This window comes from Schistocerca gregaria, chromosome 4 (genome assembly GCF_023897955.1).
Source record: "Schistocerca gregaria isolate iqSchGreg1 chromosome 4, iqSchGreg1.2, whole genome shotgun sequence".
Taxonomy (NCBI): Eukaryota; Metazoa; Arthropoda; class Insecta; order Orthoptera; family Acrididae; genus Schistocerca; species Schistocerca gregaria.
The window spans coordinates 766,646,153-766,667,742 of NC_064923.1; positions in this window are offsets into that span (position 1 = coordinate 766,646,153).

A 21,590-nucleotide genomic window follows, 5' to 3' on the forward strand; every position below is an offset into this window, starting at 1 on the left:
TACCACTGTGCCGTCCGAGTTTCCTCAGTCGCCGTGAGTCGTGGCCTGAGGTCACAGCCGACGCCAGGAGTAACACCGCTGTGGCTTTCCAAAGCTTTCCAAGAATGGGACATCTCCCCAGGTCGCCGCCATTCTCGCTGACAGTGGTCGTGCAGAACCGCTATTCGTCGCTGAACGCAGTGCGACGTCATTCGTCAGCAGTCTGTGCTTCCCGGTAACGGCAACATTCTAAAATGCAGCTGTATGTTACTTCTGCGTTACTGCAAACGTGTGGCAGGACTGTAGTCACTGTGTATGGCTGCTGGCAGCGGTGGACAGGAGTGTTTACGGTCGCAAGAAGACCGTCCTCTGGACGGCCACGAGGAACAACAATCGTGTTCGGCTGTGGCTCTGGCGGATCGTGCTGCATCTGCAGCGGCAGTTTTAGAAGCAGCTGGCACCATAGTGCCAGGAAGAAATTTTACAAATCACTTACTTTATGGACAGATAGATGCCCTGTAGCATACACTCCACTCACCCTAAACCACCATCATCTGTGACTTCAGACGCATCAAATGAGAGTTCATTTGAGGGTAGAGTGGAGGGCTGTTGTGTTTCCTGATGAAAGCTGGCTTTGCCTTGGTACCAGTGATGTCGTGTGTGGTTAGAAGGAGGTCAGTTGAGGACGTGCAGCCGACCTGTCTGCGTGTTAGGATCAGTGTCCCTACACCTGGAGTCAGGATTTGGAGTGAGGTTTCATATGACAGCAGGAGCTCCCAGGTGGTTACCCAACGCACCCAGACTGCCAGTTTGTTCGTCAACCTGGTCACTCGACCTGTTTAGCTGCGATTCATGAACAGCATTCCAGGGGGTGCTTTCCAACAGGACAATGCTCATCCACATACCGCTGTCGTAACGTAGCCGAGTGTCGGCTTGTTGCTTTGGCCTCCTGGGTCACCAGATTTGTCTCTAATGGAGCACGTATGGGACATCATTGGACGACAACTCCAACATCATCCACAAACCCCATTAACCGACCAAGTGCAACAGCCATGGAACTCCATCCCACAAACTGACATGCAGCACCTGTGCAACACAATGCATGCACGTTTGCATGCTTGCATTCAACATTCTGGCGGTTAAACTGGCTGTTAATGTACCACTATATCGCCTTTGCTACGGCTTATCTCGCACTTGCATTAAGCTGGGATCTTGCAATGCCGGCCGGAGTGGCCGAGCGGTTCTAAGCGCTACAGTCTGGAAGCTACCGTCGCAGGTTCGAACCCTGCCTCGGGCATGGATGTGTGTGCTGTCCTTAGGTTAACTAGGTTCTAGGGGACTGGTGACCTCAGATGTTAAGTTCCATAGTGCTCAGAGCCATTTGAACCATTTGATCTTGCAATGTTAATCACTTACATATGAACAGCTTATTTCAATAGTGGTACAAGCCCATTTTTGTTCATTCTGAGATACAGAGTCCTAAAGTTAAAAGAGCGCTGAAAAATCTGCAGTTGAGATACCAGAAATATTCAAGTATATATACTTGAATATTCTTTTAACTTTATGACTCTGTATCTCAGAATGAACATAAATGGGCTTGTACCACTACTCAAATAAGCCCTTCATATGCTACCTAGGCAAATGTGTTCCGATATTTCATTACTCTATATCACTTATTTTTCGGTGTAGCGATTTTTTTCCGTGAGTGTACATGCTGAGCATTTAAAAAGAGTGTCCAGACAACTAGTGACAGAACAGTGTTCTTTTTTGCTTGGGAGCCTAGCATTTCACTACTGCACTTTCTCCTACGCAGGGAACCATGTTTTGCACTCCAAGTCTATTAGGGAACAGGGGGGCTACACAGGGGAAGAGAACAGGAATAACTGAATGTGAATGCGACGCGCAGCCGTAGAGGTGGCGTGCTCACAAGAATCCTCGGCCTCAACTCAAAACAAGATGGCAGGCTTTACCTGACACGGGGCTGTTTGTCTCAAAGCCAAAGGCTCTCCTCACTTTCCACCTCCCCCTTTTTTCTAGATTCTACGCCATCCCTTCGTTAACAGAGTGAATTCATTTGTGAGAAAGGGATATGGCGAAAAGAAATGTAAATTGTGACTTTTTAATTAACAGCATCGATTACCTCCGTACTATGGTTCCTCCGACTGCCATATGAAGGCGAGTACACACTAATTAACTATGGTTAACTTTCCTTATAAGTACTGTATTGAACGTATGGAAGAACTGATCCGTCTTCCGCGCTTCTCCCAAAAATCGACAATAAGAGGGTTCCAACGAGTCCTGTTGATACCTTCATCATGGACCGGCAGCTAGTAGTCAATAAGGGCAGTTGTGGTAGTTGCGATATTCACTTCCTGATCACCAAACTGGGTTAAATTCCAGATACATCCGCAGGGTCTGAGAAAGTGACAGCCTGAGGATGATGACTCGAAAAGGATGGAAGGAGGATTTGAGTCTGACATCCCTTCGTCGATGATATCATTAAGAAAAAACACACACTGTTTTTGGGTACGGATATGAATAGTTTACCGTTAAAAGGAACCATCTAGACGTTCGCCTTAAGTGATTTACGAAAAACTTAAAAATGAATGGTTTGACGGGGATTCGAACAGCAGGTTACTCGAAGATGGTTTCAGTGCCTTAACACTGTGACATGTGACCGGTATGATGATTGGATGACTAAGGTTGCGGGTCCTTGTGGTATCCTTAGAGAGGAATGGATGTCGAAAATCATTCATAAACACCACAGATACTACACTACACTGCGGAAGCCCTCATCACAGCTAGCCAGGTGACACTGTTACGCATCTGAAGTGTAATTCACACAACAGAAGACAGCGATGTTCTTTTCTGGAGGACATTGTGCTACCTCCTGTGTGACACCATACTCATAAATACAGGGTGAGTCAAACGAATTTTTCAGATTTCAGAAGACTAAATCTTCTTCATCAGTGAACAAAGGAACTTGGGTCGAATTTTAACTAACGCATGGGACTATAATGCATTTATTTTCAAACGAATGCACGAAAAATATCCGGCCATGGGCACAGTCGTTCCATGCCTTTCGATCTTGTCTGGTGTCACTGCAGTCGCTGTTCTTGTGCGGCATTTGCTATGGTATATGGGTGCTCTGTTGTCCAAATTCCTACAAGAAATTTCTATATTCCATCTACGCGCCCAGAATGAATTCAAGAAGCTATACACGTTGTTGTTGATAAGAATCGTTTAGGGCTTGATACAGTCGAATGCTGTGTGGTTTCAAACACAAACGCTGCCTGTGAAAAGGTTCAAACGGATCTCCATTTAAGAAATCTCCGCTTGACTTTTTCGATGTCCATAAGTAGAAAGTATATATTTTTAGTTATAGATCTTAACATGTAAGACTTCCTGCTCGACCACCAGGCTTATAGAATTAATTCCTTAGGATCGCTTCAGAAGAGGAACATTATCATTGAGCTTCCAATAAAAGAGTGGAGGTGACATCCCCTAATATTTATTTTTATTAATAATGCACGTATCAGTGTTATTCACTGAATTGTACTTTTCAATCTATATACACAGTGAACACAAGGAAATAACTTTTTACAATAAATCAAGCAAATCACCTGTTTGTGGGGAACAGAGGGACTGGATAGTGTAAGGATCATTCCTGACCCTCTCGTCTGTCGCACTTGTGAAAAAAATGACAGATTTTACAGCATCACGCAGGTAAAAGAAGCGTTGCAAGAGAAACGAGGGTGTCGTACAAGTATAGTATATGCTAGCAACCTGCATGCATGTGGCTGTACTCACAAAGGAATGCCAATTAAATCGTGTCAATTTCGCTCACAAACGGTGGGAATGATATTACAGCAATGATGAAACAACGTTGAGGAAAAAGGAGCACAGCGCGGTGTTATCCAAAAGCCGTGCGACGTTCAAAAATGTACCCAGCACTACGTGTGTCAGTTAACAAAGACAGCTTGGTGTAGACTGAGAGATTACGCTTGCAAATTGACGGGAATAATGTTATATCATAATCTGGTCAATTTATGTAAAGAAGAAACACTGATGGTACCGGTTTAATATCATAAGCTACATCAAACAGTATGTGGTACTAGGTACAGGCAACCACAAAGAAAAGTTGGTTTAATTACGAGAAATTATCGGAGATGCTCGAGACACATTATTTAATCAAAAATATGGAAGAACAATAACTGTAAAAATATGTCTGAAATCACAAGACGTATCCATGACCCATCCGACCACTACTGGTTGAAGTCCAAAGGTACATCGACTAAACTTTAAGTTGCGAAAGATCGAAAATAACATAAAGGGCCAATAGAGAAGTGTTCTACTTAGTTCGTTTGTTCTGACCCGCCATCACAATGGCGGACACCATTATTTCCAGCTTATACAGCATGCCGATCATGACGCCACTAAGTATACCAGCGAAAAAAGATATAAACTACGCGAAATATTTCACTCCAGATATCAAATGAAACTAACGGGTCAACCACAGGAAGTAGCCAACTTAGAGCGGAGCAAGCTAAATATACAAAAGTAAGAATGACGTCACCATACCAAAATTAACAAAATCAGAAAATAATATGAAATATTGGAGAACAGACAAAAAAAAATTGGAATCCAATATTTCATTTGACCTTAGCTCAAATGAAGACAACGATACTACTTATCGCCCCAACGGAGCTATAAAGACCAAAGTTTACTTGACCTACATACGTCAGACGAAGCCCACGATAGCAGGAACGCACAGCTAGCTGAAATACACTTTAAAAATCAGATTTTTTTTTAAGTTGCAGTCCTCGGCGATTCGGGAGTATTCCAAACGGTTCAAATGGCTCTGAACACTATGGGACTTAACATGTGAGGTCACCAGTCCCCTAGAACTTGGAACTACTTAAACCTAACTAACCTAAGGACATCACATACATCCATGCCCGAGGCGGGATTCGAACCTGCGACCGTAGCGGCGCCTGCAAATAGATGTATATACAGTGTGATTCCGTGATGTTGTTACAAACTTTCAGTGATTTATTTATTTATTCATATGGCTAGGACCCCCCGTCGTGCAACCGTTCGCCGGGTGCCGATCTTTCAATATGACGCCACTTCGGCGACCTGCAGTCGATGAGGGTGAAGTGATGATGATGAGGACAGCACAACACCCAGTCCCTGGGCGGAGAAAATTCCCCGACCCAGCCGGGAACCGAACCCGGGCCCAGAGGATTGACAATCAGTCACTCTGACCATTCAGCTACCGGGGCCGGGCACTTTCAGTGATAACGGAAAGAGATAAATGTATCAATTTGAGGTAAGCGTCCCTGGTTCGGAAACAAACGAATCGAAAGTTACAAGTGAAAATCATTCTGATACTTCCCACAGTGGAAAACACGTACTGATACTGTTTTTGTTAAGGAATGTAGGTTGGTAGCATGGACCAGACAACTAAACATGGGCCCTATGTTACATACCGGCAATACGCAAGTGGTTGAAGAGATGTCAGCCTATGAATTTGTTATCAATATCTGTTGAATTATATTATCATCTTTATCATATAGCTACTACATTATTTATTATACATAAAGGTTGTTAAATAGTATGTGGGAAACCTCTGGGGAATGGATAGAGGACTTAAAAAGAAGTAAAAGACTTCAGAAGGACGTAAGGTCAATTTTTTGTTCTTTTAGCTGCAGAAAATTCTTGGTTGTTACATGTTTGGTTCCTTTCTGTCTTTAATTTTGAAATTTATAGCTTGGTTCTACAGGTATTTTTCTTTTCAAATTTTGTCTTCTGATTGCTAAATGAAAGGTTATGGTATATTATCAACTGGATTAAAAGATTTCATTGTATGAGTAAACCCCCCCGCCCCGTATTCACAGTAGGAATAGACGTAGACGTACGAGCGTATTTCACATCAGAAACAATAACTATTGCTGTACCCACGGAAATCAAGGGAGCTCTTCCTTTATTTTTCATTCAGAGTTGTAGGATTAACTGGAGTAATATTAGAATATTCATCTCTAGATGTTGTACCTCGACCACGCTTCTAAACGCCGCATCACTGACAGTAATACTCATCCCCATATTCCAGGTGTCTGCTGTATCTGCTGAAATACTTTTTGCACACTTTGGCGAAGACTGTCAACGTTTGCTACAGGTGCTGAATATGTCCTTTACATGCCCCACTGGTTTGGGATCAGCAGATTGAACAGGTCGAGATATTGCTGTGTGACGACCTGTGCATTTATTTGGAAAATGCCGATTTAACAGTGTTCTCTTTCGCAGAGGAAAGTGAGATGGGCTCCAGCCTGCATGAACCACATGCTGTGATGTAAGCGTAGTGGAAACTTGGCTGTCGAAGTTCCCCGGTTGCGGCCTCCCGGCCAACGATGCCCTACGCTCGTTTCGTAGTGTAGTGGAACATCTTCCAGCAAAACATTCACATGTTCGATTAAAAATTCACTGTGTAATGGACCAGTCAGCGTAGCATGTGAAGTGAAAGGTCCAATTAGTCTTTCAAGAATTACGCCTGTCCATAAATTAATGCTGTACTGTTGTTGAAGTCTTGATTTTAAAGCAAAAAGATGGAAACGAAGGAAACATCCAAAACCAAAAAGTGTCTGAAACTAATAGAGTAAAAGATGACCATATGTATAAATGAACTTTACTGCTTCTTTTTAAATCTCCATTTCAATCCCACAGGTTCCCCACATCTTAGTTAACACACTAGATTATATTTTTTCTTTCACGAGACGCCGTAACCTGCATCGCTTCACGCAATGGCATACTCCAGAACGGATCAGGAGGGCAGATTTCTGGGGCATTGGTTTTAGAAGCTTAACAGCGATCTGACTTTGATGACTTGGCCGCCATGTACGCCCGATCCGAACCCGATGGGACATCTCTGAGATCCTACCGGGCGCCAGTTTCGCGCTCACAAACTATCGACCCGTGATTTACAGGAATTGCGTGACTTTTGGTGCGTTGCCGGCCACGGTGGCCGAGCGGTTCTAGGCGCTTCAGTCCGGAACCGCGCGACTGCTACGTCGCAGATTCGAATCTTGCCTCGGGCATGGATGTGTTTGATGTCCTTAGGTTAGTTAGGTTTAAATAGTTGTACGTTCTGGGGACTGATGACCTCAGATGTTAAGTCCCATAGTGCTCAGAGCCATTTGAACCATTTGAACTTCTGGTGCGTTGATGTCTGCTGTTACATGCGTCCGGAAACCTGCCAAGGACTTGTCGATGCCACGGCACGCAGAATCACGTCTGTATAGTGATCCAAAGCGTGTAACATTACAGGACATATTGGGATATATTGAAGTATTCGATACTGTAGACTTTTAGGAGATGTCGATACAGATATGCAAAATGTAAAGGAAAACTTTGGTGATATTTAAATATTGCACTGTGTCAATATTAGGACATTTTGCACAGAAAGAACAAAAATAGAATTAATGTAAATATATATTAGTGTTAGTAACCTATTTTCATTCAATTTTGTAATTATATTTCATTTTGTAAAAGAAAGACTTACTGTTGCTGTGGCTCTGATTAATTGTGTAAGTTGTCGTTTTTGAGCTGGATTATTTCGTATAATATGGACAAGATACTTTTGGGGAACTCACCAGCTAAAGAGAGGGTCTGTGAATAAACGTTTGATGCACACTTCTGGAACTTTCTATGGAGAGGTTCTGTATTGTGATCGCAAAAATGCGAAGGCTTGTGAAAGCTGTTTCATGGCCTAGTTTCGAAAGACGATTTGTATCAGGAGGTATTGCTGAAAGGATTTGTTTACGTTTTGAAACACGATTTAAATCATTTTACATATAAATAGTTGTTCTAAATCACTCAAGAAATATCCAGAATCAAATGTCAAGATATTTCTGGAAACATCGGTACAAATCTGGTGAAGGTTATCCAGAAGCTGTTATGTTATAAAATTTATTTGGAAATTATGCTTGTAAGAATTTATATGTACTGATCCTTTTACTTACTTTAATCTGTACTAAAATTCTGTAATGTCTAATTTAGTTTTAAGTCGTGAATTGCTATCGTATTGTAAACAAAACATTGTCAAAGACTCTCATTGTTTGGAAAGATATTAATACACCTAGGAGTTGTCAGTTGCCAGTTCGGATATACAGTGCGGTTAGCTCTGAGAGTCAGTTGTTGAGTCTGTCAATTCTGTTTGTAAATAAACGTCTGTAATGAAGAATTACTTGTTGTCGTCAATATGAACTCAAGACCTTTCGCACGAAGCAGACACCTCCTAATGCAACGTTTTAATTTGGTGTTGAGGAGCTGAAATGTTATAAGGGTCACCAACACGCTGTTAAGGAGATGGTCATAAGGTTTCGGCTCACCTTTTTAAGTCTGTGAAAGCGGGTTAATATTTTCTGTAGAAACTGGTATAAACAAAGAGTCAACTGAACAGCCGTTGTCTTGGATCAGGCAACAGCAAGATTGTGCGTCAACATGCGAACCTGCAGTAGCGTGTTTTCTGGCTCGTTCGCTGCTTACTTAACAGGAGGCTATTTACTCACAGGAATGGGACTGGCTCGTGCTGGGAGCGCGGTACCTTCAGAAAGGCGTTCCGCTCTGCCGGCTGTGAAATTAATTCAGGCAGTACGTGTGTACGGCCAGCCGGTTGATGACAGTGTAAATACGGTTCTTAATACTGTATTAGCCAGTGTTTGTGCTGATAAGGAAGAGAAAGGAGTCCTCGGGCTGCGCAAACAGGCGTGACGTGAGGCCGAGCCGGGCCGAATATTAAAGCGGCGGCCGAGGGCCGTCCGCGCGCGGCTCTTATCAGCGGCGCGGCCGCCATCGAGAGCAGGTGCCCCGCGCAAGCTCTGCCCGCGAACTGCGTACACTGCACTCGGTTCGCCTGCACCTCACGCTTTCTTTTGTGTCCACGCTGAGAGGAAAGCTACTCACTTCGCTGTCCGTTTACGACATACTCTTAGCGGAGCAGTGCTTCCTATTCGAACTTCGGTGTCAGTCACTTCTCGGTGGCACATCTTCGTGTGGGCGAAGCAAATCGATAACGAATGGCGTCACTTTTAATCATACTTCTTTCAGTCTACCTATCCATAAATCACGTGATTTTAGTGAAACAGAAAGCAGAGCAATGAGGACTAGGGAATTTTGAGCGATCTCTGATGGTTGCTTGTCAGATCCTCCCTCTCTCTTTTTTTTTAAAAACTAAGGCATAAATGCAACCATGTGGAGGACAGATACGAATCCTAAAACCCACCCTCCATACAATAACTGTAAGATTTTTATTTTACGTAGTAATTTTCGTCCCAGGCTCTCTACGACTCGGCAGACAGACATTCCCTCTCCGAGACACTGCAACAGCAGGTCGGCACATCAGTACGTGAATCTGCAGCAGCGTGTTCTGGTCTCCTTCGCTGCTTGCTTGACGGGAGGCTACTTACTCACAGAAATGAGACTGGCTGGAAGGGGTTGTTAGCAGTACGACTGCCACAGTAAAATGCAGAGAAAAGCTGTCAAGGAGCTTCGACATCAGGAGACAAGGCGACGGCCTAATGTCAGTCCTCTTCAGTCGACTGCTGGAGGAAGTTATTGTTGAATGGACGAACACACAAATTATTACACCACAACATAGTCCCTCGTAAGTTTTCAGTTAATCCGTTCTGCAATTTTCCTATAATTTCCTTGTGTATGTACACTACTGGCCATTAAAACTGCTACACCGAGAAAAATGGCGGATGATAAACGGGTATTCATTGGACAAATATATTATACTAGAACTTACATATGATTACATTTTCATGCTATTTGGGTGCATAGATCCTGAGAAATTAGTACCCAGATCAACCACCTCTGGCCGTAATAACGGCCTTGATACGTCTGTGCATTGAGTCGAACAGAGCTTGGATGGCGTGTACAGGTACAGCTGCCCATGCAACTTCAACACGATACCACAGTTCATCAAGAGTAGTGACTGGCACATTGTGACGAGCCAGGTGCTCATCCACCATTGACCAGACGTTTTCAATTGGTGAGAGATCTGAAGAATGTGCTGGCCAGGACAGCAGTCGAACATTTTCTGTATCCAGAAAGGCCCGTAGAGGATCTGCAACATGCGGTCGTGCATTATCCTGATGAAATGTAGGGTTTCGCAGGGATCGAATGAAGGGTAGAACAACGGGTCGTAACACATCTTATATGTAACGTCCACTCTTCAAAATGCCGTCAGTGCGAACAAGAGGTGACCAAGACGTGTAACATATGGCACCCCATACCATCACGAAGGGTGATACGCCAGTATGGCAATGACGAATACACACTTCCAATGTGCGTTCACCGCGATGTCGCCAAACAAGGATGCGACCATCATGATGCTGTAAACATAACCTCGATTCATCCGAAAAAATGACGTTTTGCCATTCGTGCAACCAGGTTCGTCGTTGAGTACACCATCGCAGGCGCTCATGTCAGGGATGCAGCGTCAAGGGTAACCGCAGCCACGGTCTCCGAGCTGACAGTCCATGCTGTTGCAAAAGTCGTCGAACTGTTCGTGCAGATGGTTGTTGTCTTGCAAATGTCCCCATCTGTTGACTCAGGGATCGAGACATGGCTGCACGATCCGTTACAGCCATGCGGATAAGATGCCTGTCATCTCGACTGCTAGTGATACGAGGCCGTTGGGATCCAGCGCGGCGTTCCGTATTACCCTGCTGAACCCACCGATTCCATATTCTGCCAACAGTCATTGGATCTCGACCAACGCGACTTTGCAACCTGTAACACTCTCACCCGCCTGTGGCTGTCTCTGTTGCAACTCACTTCCGCTCTGTTTTTTTTGTTTTTGTTTTTTTTTTTTTTTTGATCGAATACAGTTGATACGCTGCACTTCCGTCCTGGTCCCTCAGTCGACGGTAGTAGATTAGTTACACTAGAGGTCCTGGCGACGTGCCCTTCTACGCCTGTTCCGCCTCTTAGGAACTGTTATAACAGTTGCTTGCCTTAGCCCTGTCACTTAATCTGGCACATTTCCACGGGGGCCCCTTGAACTGGTCCTGAACTCAAGCACCATAGAATTTATTTCATTACTGGGCTTCTTGCACAATCACTTCTAATTCTCTATTCTCAATTTACAAGCTAAAATGAGTCAATCATTCTTAATACGACCCCTTTATGCGTTCAGATTGCTTCTGCTGCTTTTACGCTCAGGATATCCAATCCACTGGAATCTGAATGACAGCTCAGTCTTGTGCTTCGTCTCCTGCATTCCAAAACAGCGGAACAAGAGCTGCTGTGGTGGTTGGTACGATAATAGTCAGTGTTATCTCTCTCCTCTACTGATTTTCCCGATATGCATTCACACGCTCAAAGAGATTTCCAGGGAGACTCGTCCCTCCTACTGGATCGGAAGCGTGTTTAGAGACTGTATTAATTCTGGCCCTAGAGTTTGACTGAAGCTGGTTAGATCTGCGGTAGGAAGCACTTCCATGGGCTCCTGCGGCCTGTACGAATGAGGCTGCCAAATATTCAGGAGTGTTATCCCCTAACCATGGACTTTGACGTTGGTGAGGATGCTTGGGTGCCTCTGCGATACGGACAGCCGTACCGTAGGTGCAACCAATCCGGAAAGGTATCTGTTGACAGGCCAGACAACCGCGTGGTTCCTAAAGAGGGGCAGCAGCCTTTTCAGTAGTTACAGAGGCAAAAGTCTGGATCTGGCCCTATAAAATTACTCAAAACGGCCTTCTGTGCTGGTACCGAGAACGGCGGAAAGCAAGGGAAAACTACAGCTGTAATTTTCCCCGAGGGAATGTAGCTTTACTGTGTGCAGCTATGCTGTATGATTAAAAGATGACGGCGTGCTCTTTTGTACAACATTCCGGAGGTAAAATAGTCCCCCATTCAGATCTTCGGGCGGGGACTACTCAGGAGGACATCGTTATCAGGTGAAACAAAACTGGTGTTCTACGAATCGAAGCGTGGATTGTCATATCCATTAATCTTGCAGGTAGGTTAGGAAATTTAAAAAATGGAAATGCATAGGTTAAAGTTAGATATGGTGGGAAATAGTGAAGTTCGGGGGCAGTAGGGACAAGACTTCTGGTCAAGTGAATATAGGATTATAAATGCAATTTCAGATAGGGACAATGCAGCCTTAGGTTTAATAATGAATAAAAAAATAGAAGTGCCGGTAAGCTACTACGAACAGCATAGTGAACACATTATTGTAGCCAAGGTAGACACGAAGACCACGCCTACCACAGTAGTACAAGTTTATATGCCAACTAGCTCTGCAGATGACGAAAGGATTGAAGAAATGAATGATGAGATAAAAGAAATCATTTAGATAGTGAAGGGAGACGAAAACTTAATAGTCATGGGTGACTGGAATTCGTTAGTAGGAAAAGGAAGAGAAAGAGATGTAGTAGATGAATATGGAATGGGTGTAAGGAATGAAATAGGAAACTTCCTGGTAGAATTTTGCACAGAGCATAACTTAATCATAGCTAACATTTGGTTTAAGAATCATGAAGAAGATTGTATACGTGGAAGAGGCCTGGAGACACTGGAAAGTTTCAGATAGATTATATAATGTTAAGACAGAGATTTAGGAACCAGGTTTTAAATTGTACGACATTTCCAGGAGCAGATGAGGACACTGACCACAATTTATTGATTATGAACTGTAGACTAAAACTGAAGAAATTGCAAAAAGGTGGGAATTTAAGAAGACGGCACCTCGATAAACTGACTAAACCAGGGGTTACACAGAGTTTCAGAGAGAGTATAAGGGAACAATTGACAGGAATGAGGGAAAGAAATACAGTAGAAGAAGAATGGGTAGCTTTCAGGAATGAAATAGTGAAGGCAGCAAAGGATCAAGTAGGTAAAACGACGAGGGTTAGTAGAAGTCCTTGGGTAACAGAAGAGATATAGAATTTAATTGATGAAAGAAGAAAATATAAAAATGCAATGGCAAGAAAAGCGTTTCTGAAAAAGAGAAATATTTAACATAGAGTACACATTTAAGTGTCAGGAAGTCTTTTCTAAAAGTATTTGTATGGAGCGTAGTCATCCATGTATGGATTGCAAACATGGATGATAAATAGTTTGGGCAAGAAGCGAATAGAAACTTTCGAACTGTGGTGCTACACAAGAATGCTGAAAATTAGATGAGTAGATCTAGTATCTAATGAGGAGGTACTGAATAGAGCTGGAGGGAAGAGGAATTTGATTGGAAGAAGGGATCGGTTAGTAGGATATATTCTGAGGCATCAAGGGATCACCGGTTTAGTATTGGAGGGCAGCGTGGAGGGTACAAAATCGTAGAGGGAGACGAAGAGATGAGTACACGAGGCAGATTCAGAAGGATATAGGTTGCTGTAGTTACTTGGCGATGAATAAGCTTCCACAGGATAGGGTAGCATGGAGAACTGCCCTTGTGCCCCATCAGCTACTTCACTGGGCTGGAATCCTGCCCCTCTCTCGTTGTCATGTGCGGATAGATTGTGATTTATCCTCAGTGGCATTTCTGTAACTATGCTTCCTCCATTTCTACATGTCTTTCCCAACTAACAGCAGTCACTGTGTGTTTATTCTTACAACTTTCTTCAATCTCTCTCCCCCCTCCCCCTTCCTTGACTGGATACAGTTGAACTATATAGCACTCATAATGTGCTTGTTTTGGTGCTACTGGTATAGAAACGGAAATGTAAATTTTCGCTCCATCAATTTCCACCGGTACCGTGGCTACCTTGAAACAAAAGGGTAAATTTTTGTGCTCGGATTGTAAAACCAATCTCAAATCCGGCTACAGTTTCTTGTGAACTTTGCTTAACTCCTCTAAATATTGCTTTGGTGACAACAAGTTTACCCCTAGCAGCCCTTTTAGGGCCTGCTGCATAGCCTCTTGGAGTTCTTCCCTAACACTATCTTCTACGAACTGTAACATTTTTGTCATTGCTAATTCTCTATCTAAGACTTCCATTTCGATTTGTAGCTCCCTGATATTTTGATTAATTACCTCTTATCCGCTCTGGCATTTCGCATTATTTATCCAGTCATTTGTAGTAGTCGTGCGTTATTCAAAACGTCCTTCTCTAAACCTCACTCATGGGCAGTGTAATGGGACACCTTTTTCTAACATAACGTTTTTTTTATATAGAAGTAGCCGATACCAGTATTAATCCCGGATCTGGTATAGGTGAACACTCTGGGCTGTTTCACTGAAAGAACTACATTTGATTTCGTATACGATGTATTATATTTCAGGCTAAAATGTATAAAAATAAATTAAGTTGTTACAATCGATACAGCTAAAATTATTCATCTTGTAGAAATATCTGAAACTACGAAATTTCTGGAATACTTAAAATTCATATTATTAATTGCACAATCTAAATTTATTTCTGGATTCAATTATAAAGTAATGTTATAACATAGTGATGATTCTTCTTTTGTCAAGAAACTGTGTAAACTCTTTTCCTTTGTAAACTCTTTGGAATATTGTGAGTTCCGCAGAATGGGAGGAGTAGTGAGCATGCCTCTGATGGAGGCAGAGGTATTTATATGATCGACACTAACAATGTAATTTGGAATATTAAATGGAAATTGTAAAGTCGATGTCATATTGAAAAATGCGACAAAGAATAAAATTCAAGAAATATACAGGCAATCTTCAGCAGTTATTTAGTCATCAGGAAACCACAGCGTTAAATCAAAATTTCAGCCCCAAGGATGTACCCCTAGACGCAAAAACTGGAGCCAACATCAAGAAAAATTGAAGATAAGTAAAAAGTTTTTCTTTGGTATATCTTACGCCTCACGAAGCTTTCAAAACTTGTTGAGAGACCCTAGAATTTCAATAATGATGTGTGCGAGGGTAAAATTATAGCAGGAATACTTAATACTTTTCTCCCCCTTAAATTCATTGCTACTTACACTGAATCTATAAGTAAAAAAAATTAAATGACTTTGGTCTTAATCCATACATGTTCCTTTTTATCTTCTCATTCACAACATCTTATTTTCTGATACCTTTCTCCTCCCTCTTCCTTTCTTGTCAACGTCTCCTGTCTCTGCCATAACTTTCAGCCAGCCTAAACGCACAGTTATCTTTCTCGTCGGCAACTGAGTCTTGACATTTACCGGCGACGTGGTCTCTGCCACTTGGTATGACCCCTCCTACTTCGCAAAAAACTTAACTATCTTTCCCTTCGGCGTATACGAATTTGATAGCATCAACCACTGACCAACTTTACTTTGTGACACTCTTGCCGTGTGGCCCACTGCTTCTTCCTGTATCTCTGGTGTCGGTGTATTTGCTCTCGGAATTCTGTGCAAATTTCCCTCAACGTTATGACAATTTTCTTAGCAGACTCTCCAGTCTTCCCTTTCTTCGCTTTCAGTATGTCGATCGGTGATGTCATTTTACGACCATACATTACTTTATATGGCGATACTCTCGTATTCATATGCTGCTTTGAGCTGTATGCGGAGACGACGTACTTCAAAGAAACATCCTAGCTGGTGTGATGTGAGTCAGCGTGGTGTCCAAGCATCTTACAGATTGTCTTATGCGCTCTTTCAGTTCTTCCATTGGCTTCTGGATGGAGATTGGCTTGTCCTTTGCAATCAATAACTTACACATTTCCTTGAATAGATCTCAATATCCAATTATTCACAAGTGTTAGTGTCACTGTTTCTCCCTGCTGGTTTAGCACTGCGATCATTCCAACGTTTCGTGAAAATTATCTATCATTATGAGTACGTACTTATTACCTGCTGGTGATTTATTTAATGGACGGAAAACATCGATCTCCAGAAGTTGGAATGATGTTAATGGTACATGTAACCTCTGCAATGGTCCCCATGTTCGACACAAATCTGCTCTCTTGCGTATTGTATGCAATTCCACACATACTGGTTTACATCTGTCTGCCTGTTTCTCGACCGATACCTTTCTGCTACTCTTTTGTTGGTACATCTACAACCTCAATGACCCGCTAATATGTTATCATGAGATTCTTGTAGCACTCCGTTCCTTAGCTTTGCTAGTACAACTGCCCTTGGTCCCAACTTGGTTTTTCTGCATAACAACCCATCCTGCATACAAGACTGTGACTGCTTAAAATACTGCTTACATACGACATCCGCTCTTTGTGCAGCTTGCCATACCTTATGTTCATTACCTCCAATATGTTATACTGCTACTTCTCTATTTAAGCCATCCGCATTTCCTTACTTCTTCCCAGGTTTATGCGTAGCTGCAAAATCAGATTCAGTTGGTCTTGTAGCCCATCGTTTCAACCTACTGGAAGGATCCTTATCCCCAACAACCATTTTAATGCCGCGTGATCTGTTATTACTCTGAACTTTCTACCATGCAGATGATATTTGAAAAATTTGAATCAGTAAATGAGTCTTAACATCTGTTTTTCCGTTGTGGAATAATGTTTTTCTACAGAATTTAGTTGCCTTGATGCGTAAGCTACTGGCTGTTCTATGCCTCTTGTGATAACACACATCCAAGTGTGATAAAACAAATTATTTATTAAAATCTGGAAATACAAATATCGAATTTGATGTTAAAGCTTCTTTTAGCTCCTCAAACGCATACTGGCGTTCTTGTGACCACACAAATTTAGCCCCTTTTTTTAACAATCGTGTCAACAATCTGGTAACATCTGCATATCCTTTTACGAACTGGCAGTAATAGTATGTGAGTCTCAAGAATGTTAGCAACACCTTTACAGATTCGGATACAGGAAATTCACATACAGCTCTAATTAATCTTGGGTCTGTCTTAACCCTATCTTACTTGTGGTATAATCTAAGTATGCTGCCTCTTCCATCACAAAATTACACTTTTCTGTACTCGGTGTTAACTTCACTGCTTTTAACCGTGGGAATACTTCCCTTATTCGCTGCATATGCCGTTCCATAGACGATTATGTCGCCGAGATACACTAAGCATCGCCGTTGTTTCAAACCTTTGAGTATTCTTTTCAACAAACTCTGAAAAGTTGCAAGTACGTGTTTTAATCCAAATGGCATTGTTCTGAATTGGTAGTGTCCCCATGATTACAGAAACGCTAATTTGCGTCGATCCTGCAGTTCAACCGCTATCTGGTGATAACCACTCTTCCTATCCATTGCTGGAAAATATTTGCATTGCCCTAATTGATCCAAGGTTTCTGTGATGTTTGGCAAAGGGCAGGCAACCGTTACGATTTTTGGGTTTAGGTCTCTGTAATCACAACAAAACTTGTACATTCGTGTTCCATCCATCGAGTTTTAGGAAGACGACTATTTCTACTCCTTATTCACTATTACTTCCTTTTATTATTTCATTTTCTTAGCTATTGATCGATAAATTCCTCTAAAATTGGCCGCAGGTACATAGATATTTATTTGTGGTTTGTGGTAGACTGGTGATTCAAAACCCGTTGGTTTGCTGTGCTGTGTAACATGCGTAGCTGGTAATGGCCCTTATAGAAAAATAAATGCGCAAATTCCAAAAGTAATTTTCCCATCGGTTCCCTATTGATTCCCTGCAGGCGCTTATCTTTTTCTCGTAATGCAGATTTAAGGTGTACAGCGATTGTCCATGGCTGCCACATCTCGTGCCCCAATCTTCTTCCTCCAGGATATCCATTTCAGATATTAACAACTCCTCTGTTAACCCTATGTCCTCTTGTAACATCACAATCGATTGTGATTAATTGGTACAGTGCAACTTTATTTAACAAGTGTATATTCGTGATGTATAAATTGTTTAACGTAATAACTGTGCGTTTAAATAATGGAATTTTAAAAATATGTTTGTTTATGTATGAGAAACCGCAATGTAAAAGGTTCATACTTTGGGATTTTGTATTGTATAATATAAAAGACACACTGATTCCCCTCCGTTACAGAAAAGTTGGAAGTGGCGGTCAGGCTGAGCGGGAAGCAGTTGTGGCGTTGTAACACACATTGATGCTCGTCAATTGTCAGGATGAGCAATAATGCAAAGGGCATTTGATTCTAAAGCATTAGGTCAGGGTGAAAATACTAAATAAATTACTTTTTTTCTCTTAACAACATGTCGGCAGGGTGGGTTCTTCGTTGGCTCGGGTATGAGGTAGACTGAAACAGCATTTTTACATAAGATGACTTTTATTAAAAGTTTTGTACAACTGTTTCCTTACGGGATGTTCTGGCTCGGAGAGCGGTAGCTGTGTCGTTTGCGAAGCCTTCTGCTGCGGCAGCTTACGCCTGGCGGTGTGTGTCTCGTGTCGCCGTCTCGCCCAGGTGACTGGAGACGCGCATCGTACTGTGGGCCGTTTAATTATTGAGAACGAAGTCGTGAATCGGATGGTGATACCTTGGATGTGGCGTCCCAGTGTTTCTCTTCTCTAAGCGGCCGCGTGTGTTGTGCGTCGGCCAGCGGAGCGGCGCGGTGGGGGAAGGCCAGTGTCCCGGACTCGAACAACGGACTCCAGCTTGCCAGTCTTCGGCTGTCAGATCTTCATCCCAGCTCACAGGTGACTGCTGATGTGAGGCCGTCTCCTTCCCGTCCTCACGAGTCACCCGGGTACGTAAAAATCAGACTTCAAATACCTTTTAACTTCTTTCTTCTGGCGCCGAGGCTGCTGCTTGCTATTCCGTTACAGCGGCGGACTTGGTGCGTCTGTGTATGATGTAGTTCCTTCTTGCATGACGGTCTTCAGCACCGGAACTGACTGAAAACCACGGCTACTCTCCTTCTCGGGCCCACTGCGTCTCGCGTATTTATACACTTCAGTTCACTGGAGGTGAACGACTTCACGATCATTGCCTCTTTTTTCACGTTTAAAAGCTTCTCAAAGAATCTTCTTAACGTTGGCTCTTGGAATGAAGGCGAGGGCCTTTGCTCACATGTGACAACTGAGAAACACGTGAGCCGGTCGGGCGATGCCCTGACGGCTGAATCGACAGCTTCCACTTATGTGGGGACGGCGATGGCTTCTCCTCAACGTGCTGACTTCACGGTCATTGTCTCTTCTGCTGTGCCCGCTGTTTGCCAGTATGTAACTCTCTAAACTAAACCAAGTTTTTCATTTATTTTCTAATTTCTACTTCACTTTGATTTCACTGATTTATTTACATATCTTAAGTACAACCAACAGAGTGAACACTGCAGGTGCCGAGTGAGGCGTTCGGTGTCCTCATCTATGATGGAACGGCCTCGGATGTGGTTACTGCTGTAGAAGGGTGCTCTAGCATTGGGAATGGCTCTAAAATTAATATTTACGTCGCCGAGAAGAAGTGAAATAGAGCAATAATCCGCCAGAGGAGAGAACAGGTAGCCGCCATGTGCTCGCCGCTGCTATTTCGCCACTGCTCCAACAACTTCAGGAGGTTAGATCTGTATGTCAGTATGAATCAGTGTGTTTCTGTGTGTTCAATTTTGCAATAATAATCCAAGTGTTGCAAAAACTGGTATTTGAACCATGAAAATTTCCTCTTCAGTCAACCAAACAGGGTACTTTCCTCAAAGTATTTAAATCCGAGTATCCTGTTTGTGAAAGACTGATATTAATCTATTTTATTTTACGTTGAATTTATGAAAAGCTCCAATTTACTGTGAATAGATTCTACTTTACAAGTAGGAGCATAAAGGTTGTGTGTAAAACTACTTGCTTCATAAGTAGCAAATGGGACAAATCATATAAATGATAAAAAGCATTGATCTGCTATGAATTGCTACAGTTGGAAAGTGCCAAAGTTTTAGCATTGATGAACAAAATTGAGGTTAATTTAAAATCACTTGCTTCACAAGTGGTGTAATGAAGCACTGTTTTTTTATGCTAATTTCAGAGTTTTTCCAGCTAAAGAAATCTGAAGTATTTATATAAAAGAGTTTATATAAAAGGGATGTGTACAGTGTTGGCTTATTGCATTTGCGGTATGTATATATGTGTTAGTTAAATTTGAACTTTTGTCAGGTGCTACTTAGTTTTGTTTTGTTTTTGGGATTTTTTTTGTTGTGCTGAGTTAGTTAAAGTTTGAGGTAATCATAATAGCCCTCGATGACAGTTCAGCGAATGTTGTTGCGTATGAGTCGCTGTAGTCGGCGACTGGTCCACGCACCGAAGCTATCTGCTGTCCATCAAGACTGGAATTTGCACGCCATTGTGGCAGTTGGACTTCCCGTGACCTTTACAGGTGAAACACATTTTATGCTCCATTGGACAGATGGCAAAAAACCTGCAGCAATCTACAGAAGGGTCCATCACGGACGTCCTCCCTCGGGCATGGGTGTGTGTGTTTGTCCTTGGGATAATATAGGTTAAGATTAGGCACTGATGACCTTAGCAGTCAAGTCCCATAAGATTTCACACACACACAGCTTGCGGTGGAGATGCGTGGTGAGAAGGCCATCGAACTCCTCGGATTTAATCCCAACCGACACTCTCTGGGACCACCTCTATCGCGTTGTTCGCGCCATGGGTCCTCAACAGAGAAAACTAGCACAGCTGGCCACAGTACTGGAATCTGCATGGTTCCACATTGGAATCGGTATCTTCCAGAACGTCACTGACAGTCCTGTTCGTTGGCGCTGCAGAGGGTGATGATTTAGGATTTTTACAGGTGGTCACATTAATGTGGCTGAACATTATAGTAAGCAGGTTCAGCCTACATCTACATCTACATGATTACTCTGCAATTCACATTTAAGTGCTTGGCAGAGGGTTCATCGAAACACAATCATACTATCTCTCTACCATTCCACTCCCGAACAGCGCGCGGGAAAAACGAACAGCTAAACCTTTCTGTTCGAGCTCTGATTTCTCTTATTTTATTTTGATGGTCATTCCTACCTATGTAGGTTGGGCTCAACAAAATATTTTCGCATTCGGAAGAGGAAGTTGGTGACTGTAATTTCGTAAATAGATCTTGCCGCGATGAAAAACGTCTTTGCTTTAATGTCTTCCATCCCAACTCGCGTATCATATCTGCCACACTCTCTCCCCTATTACGTGATAATAGAAAACGAGCTGCCCTTTTTTGCACCCTTTCGATGTCCTCCATCAATCCCACCTGGTAAGGATCCCACACCACGCAGCAATATTCTAACAGAGGACGAACGAGTGTAGTGTAAGCTGTCTCTTTAGTAGACTTGTTGCATCTTCTAAGTGTCCTGCCAATGAAACGCAACCTTTGGCTTGGTTTCCCCATAATATTATCTGTGTGGTGTTTCCAATTGAAGTTGTTCGTAATTTTAACACCCAGGTACTTAGTTCAATTGACAACCTCAAGAATTGTACTATTTATCGAGTAATCGAATTCCAACGGATTGCTTTTGGAACTCATGTGGATCACCTCACACTTTTCGTTATTTAGCGTCAACTGCCACCTGCCACACAATACAGCAATCTTTCCTAAATCGCTTTGCAACTGATACTAGTCTTCGGACGACCTTACTAGACGGTAAATTACAGCATTGTCTGCGAACAACCTAAGAGAGCTGCTCAGATTGTCAGCCAGGTCATTTATATAGATCAGGAACAGTAGAGGTCCCAGGACGCTTCCCTGGGGAACACCTGACATCTATTCAGTTTTACTCG